The sequence below is a fragment of the Sphaerodactylus townsendi genome, linkage group LG14, assembly GCF_021028975.2.
Source record: "Sphaerodactylus townsendi isolate TG3544 linkage group LG14, MPM_Stown_v2.3, whole genome shotgun sequence".
Taxonomy (NCBI): domain Eukaryota; kingdom Metazoa; phylum Chordata; class Lepidosauria; order Squamata; family Sphaerodactylidae; genus Sphaerodactylus; species Sphaerodactylus townsendi.
The window spans coordinates 46,233,157-46,238,541 of NC_059438.1; the positions used below are offsets into that span (position 1 = coordinate 46,233,157).

At 44.0% G+C, this 5,385-nt stretch overlaps 1 pseudogene; it reads left to right on the top strand.

Moving 5' to 3' along the window:
- The first annotated feature begins 270 nt into the window (after positions 1 to 270).
- LOC125443913 lies at positions 271 to 458 on the top strand (annotated as a pseudogene).
- Positions 459 to 5,385: the final 4,927 nt, after the last annotated feature.

A 5,385-nucleotide genomic window follows, 5' to 3' on the forward strand; every position in this document is an offset into this window, starting at 1 on the left:
CTTCTTCTTCTTCTTCTTCTTCTTCTTCTTCTTCTTCTTCTTCTTCTTCTGAGTAAGCCTCATTGAATAATATGGGAGCAGACCTGCTTTGACTTGTTCATTTATATGGCCCTCATTCCCAATCATCTCTATTTCCCTTTAGTGATACCATTTCATTGCAGAATTTCATTGGGAAAAAAAGCAAATGATTGTGCTTACCTGGCAGACACCATGATCACAAAGGTGGTTTTCCCAGGGTGAGGCTCAGTGGTGGGATTCCGCAGGTTTGCATCACTTCGGCAGAACCCGTTGTTAAAACAGTGCTGGTAAACAACCAGTTGTTAAATTATTTGAATCCCACCCCTGGTGGGGCTCATCCATCGCACTCTGGGTGTGCTGACCCCAGTGATTTCCCCAAATGCGAGAAACTTGACTGCATAATTTGTGGTAGTGCAGGACTGTGCTTGTGCTTTCCCCTGAAAATTTTTTAGAGCCAGCATGGAGTAGTGATTAAGAGCAGGTGGATTCTAATCTGGAGAACTGGGTTTGATTCCCCACTTCTCCACCTGAGTGGCAGAGGCTTATCTGGTGAACCAGATGTGTTTCTGCACTCCTGCATTCCTGCTGTGTGACCTTGGGCTAGTCAAAGTTCTGTCAGAACTCTCTCAGTCCCACCTATCTCACAAGGTGTCTATTGTGGGGAGAGGAAGGGAAAGGAGCTTGTCAGCCACCTTGAGTCTCCCTACAGGAGAGAAAGGTGGGATATAAATCCAAACTCCTCCTCCTCCTTCTCAATTCGCAATCCACAGTGGGCTGAGATCCTCCATGGGACAAATCTGGGGAAGAAAAGGAAGTCATAACAAAGAGGAAAGGGATGGCACTGACCAAGGATGAAAGAAAGTGAATTTGAATGAAGTGGCTCCTGTACTGTTCTGCCCAGTCAAGTTCCAAGTCTTTCCCCAGCCTAAGAAGCCTTCAACTGACAGAAGACAGATAGAAAACAACCACCCTTCTCTCATCAGCCATTTTGTCATATTCTGAGAATACATCCTGCAATCCCAGTTTATTTCCACTTTTTCTGTAGATATTCAAAATATTGAAATGTCACTGTTTTAAATTGTACTATTATTTACATTTTAAAATGTTTTAAAGATTGTATAACGATTTTATCCTGTGATCCACCCTGAGCCCTGCAGGAATAGGGCAGGAGAGAGAGAGAGAGAGAGAGGGGGGAAGAGAATGAATGAATGAATGAATGAATGAATGAATGAATGAATGAATGAATGAATGAATGAATGAATGAATGAATGAATGAATGAATGAATGAAATGCTCCTTTGGATTTCCACAGAAGTTTAACATAGTTTTAATTTTTTAAAAATATGGTGCTGTTACTTTAACTTTTTTTGGAAAGCATAATTTATCTAGAATGAATAGTAATATAATATTTGGGTTAAATCTTTAGATTTAATAGTCTAAATTTGTCCAAAATTCTCAAAAATGCATATGTATGTATGCTTTTTAAGTATGAAGAAACATAATCTCTCCAGGCCTAAAACGCTAAATCAGACTGTCCAGTAAGGTATTGAGAGGGAACTTTAATATGATCACCAGATGGATGCCAGATGAAGATGTTTTGGTTTTATTACAGGGAGGGTAATGTCCAAACTGTGTGTGGGTTACTTTAGAATTTATTGTAGTGAGGTTTCACACTCACTGCACCGTTGTCTTCTTCCTCACAACAACTAAGCTCCATGCATATTTGCCAAAGCAGCAGAATCTGGTGAACTAAAGGTTAACTAATACAGCCCTCTCTTTTGCAAGAACCTGCATGAAATGTTGTGTTTCCAACGCCTCCCCTCCCCTCCCCGGCACTGTACAAAATGCAAAATATGGGAAATCAGGAGAAGTTGTTGTTCTTGTTTTGTTTTGTTTTGTTTTGCTTGCTTTATTACTCTGGAATGTACAATAAGAACAGTCAAGACCAAACATCTGATTTGTACGACCTGGGTTGATTGAAGTTTGGGGCCCCAATTTGGCTCGGGCACCAATGTGAAATATTGGCAAATTTTGGGTTCGGGTATCTTTAACACAGAATTTTTCAAGAAACCCAAATAAAGACTATATGAATCCACTCTATTTGGCCATTGCTGAAACTATTTAGGTCAAAAAATCCTGAACCAGAAATTTGTCAGTTCTCCCACCCCTGTTTCCCAAGAAGAGCTACCCCTGCGGGTACATTCCAAGCCCCAGAAGGCTTGAAAAGCAAAAGTGAGGGAGAGATCACGGCAGGTGCAGGAGTAAAGCGCATTCAGTCCATGGCGTATGCAGAGTATTGGGCTTTCTTTCCCCCAAACCTTACTTCCGAGGGCCCACCAGCCTAGGGAAGCAAGGTGAGGAGAGTGATTCTGTGCAGGATCAGTCTGTCTTCTTTCACCTGACTTCCCTGACTTCCCAAGGCCTGCAGGTGGGGGGGCGATCCTGCATGTGGGACTGAGAGAGCACTCAACCCCAGGAGGAGATCTCTCTCCCCCTTCCCCTCTCAGCTGTGTCCCACGTCTGCTTGGGCTTGGGAAATGGTGGCAGAGGGGAGAGAGCTTTAAACAGTCGATAAGGCTGAATGTTATTCAATGTTTTTGGCCCCAGGTGTATTTGGCTTGGGATTATTACACCTGGGATTTATTATTGGTAAAAGAAAAAGCTAAAAAAAACTGATACCCCTCCCAGTTATTTGGATTTGCTGAATCACCAAAGCTATCCCCAACCCAAGGCTGCCTAAGGCCCATTCTCTGTGCATGGGCTCAATAAGCTTACAAGGTTAAGGATGGTAAAAAACAATGGGAGACTCTTCACACGGATCCTGCCCTAAAATGAGTCTACCCCATGCTATTTACCTCAAACTGGTTTTTAAAAAAGAATTGCCCTATTTGCAAGTCTTTTGAAAAATCCCAGGTTGCAACAAACTACTTGGCTTGAACTGCCGGGGTAGGAGGTGGTGCTTTATTCACCTTCCATTTTTTCTTTTAAAAAATTTCACGGCTAACATCTGCATAGAAGAAGAAGAAGAAGAAAAAGAAGAAGAAGAAAAAGAAAAAGAAAAAGAAAAAGAAAAAGAAAAAGAAGAAAAAGAAGAGAGAAGAAAAAGAAAGAAAAAGAAGAAAGAAAAAAAAAAGAAAAAAGAAAAAAAGGAGAAAAAGAGAGAAAGAAAAAGAAGAAGAAAAAGAGAAAGGGAAGAAGGGAGAGAAAGAAAGAGAAGAAGGAGGAGGAGTTTGGAGGAATACCTCCTCCTTCTCTCCTGCAGAGGAGACTCAAAGGGGCTGGTGACAATCTCCTTGCCCTTCCCCCTCACAACAAACACCCTGTGAGGCAGGTGGGGCTGAGAGAGCTCAGAAGAACTGTGACTAGCCCAAGGTCACCCAGCTGGCGTGTGTGGGAGTACACAGGCTAATCTGAATTCCCCAGATAAGCCTCCACAGCTCAGGCGGCAGAGCGGGAATCAAACCTGGTTCCTCCAGATTAGAATGTACTGCTCTTAACCACTACGCCACTACGCCACTGCAGATGCGAATGGTTGTAATGTGAGATGTCAGCATGGCTGTGGGGTTTCATTTGTGCATGCCTGAGTAGCTACGTATTGGTGGGAAGTAAATAAAAAAGAGATGCGCTTCTGTGCAAAGGTGCAACAGCAACCCGGATTGTTTCCGTGGGCTCCAATTGCTGCCTGTGTGGATGCATGCAAATGCAAAAACAGGAAAGCGGGTTACTTTATCCTGGCTGCAACCCGCTATGCATTTGCTGTGTGGAAGGGACTTAAGAATCAACCCAGGATCTTGCATGGGTTTTAAAAAGCTAACAAATAGTTCAGGGGCTATCACACAGTCAGGGACTATAATGCAAAGACTGACTAAATAATATTGACCAAATATATTGTCAAAGGCTTTTATAGTCAAAATCAACTGGCTGTTGTGGGTCTTCCAGGCTGGGATTTTTTGCTCAGCATGTTTTGCCTACATCTGTTTTCTAAGTATCCAGACATATGTTTGATTTAATTTCTTCAGCCCTCAAAATGCTTAAATTAGACTGTCCTTAAAGGTGTGGGTGAAAATTAGGAGCAAAGACTACCAGACCACAGCCACACAGCCTGGAAAAGCCACAACAGCCAATATCAATCAACATAACCATCATTCAAGTTTACATCCCAGCTACAGATGCTGATGAGGAAGAAACTGAAAACTTTTATGAAAGTGTTCATGAAGAAATTGATCATCTGTCAGGACCCTGGCATCTTTCAGTCCGATTCAGTTGATATCTTGGGCTTTTTCCAACTGCCCCCTCCCTTATGGATTTGTTGAAAACTAAGGGGACAGGGCCCAAGCAAACAGCCTGGGCTATCAGCTGAATTGAACTGAAAGATGCCAACTAGCTTTTGACCAACTGAAGTGTGCCTTCACTATGGAGGCCATACTCCTGCACGCCAATCCTGAAAACATGGATGCCTTGGATATAGACATGGGGGCTACTCTCCTCTGGGGGGGAGGACAGTAAACTCCATCCATGTGCCTATCTGTTGAAAAAGTTCTCAGACATGGAGCTGAATTGGACAATGGGAGAAAAGGAGGCTGGGGCTATCCAAAAGGTTATAATGACCTGGATACATTGGTTAGAGGCAGGTAAAACATCCCTTCGGGGTATGGACTGATCATAAAAACCTGGCTGCCTAAAGAAACCCCAGCAAGCTCCATGCTAAGCAACTGCACTGGATGGATTTCTTTTCAAAATTCAACTTTTCATTGCATTTCTTCCTGGGGAAGAAAAACTTTCTAGTGGATGCCCTCTCCTGGTTACTGTAGCCCCCTGTCCACAAGGAACCAACTGGGTCTACAGTATTCACCCACGCTCAACTGGGCATGATGGTGACCACCTGTAGCGAGTCCCAGGGCCAGTCTAGTCCATTGGTCCCTTTGTGGGGGGACATCTAGAATCGGAACCTGCGGGCTGCAGTGACCAATGACCCAGAATTGGACTTGTGCCGAGGGGAACGGATGGAAGCGGGGGGCTTTGGTGGTGAGACCCCAAGTTGTCTGTCCCCTCAAGCCTCCAGCTACAGGTTTTGCAGAGGTGTCATGCTATAAAAGTGGCTGGGCATTTTGGGTTCCTGAAGACCTTACACTTAGTGAGGGGGCAATTTTGATGGTGCACACTGCCCAAGGATGTGGAAGCCTATGTAAAGGGATGCCCAGTGTGTGCCATGGCCAAGACCATCCCTGGTAAGCTGCCTGGACTTCTACAGTCCCTGGAGACCCCTGATGTGCCACGGTGAGTGATCTCCATGGATTTCATAACTGATCTACCAGCCAGCAAAAAAGAAGACAGTAATCTGGGTGGTGGTAGGTTTGCTCTCTAAACA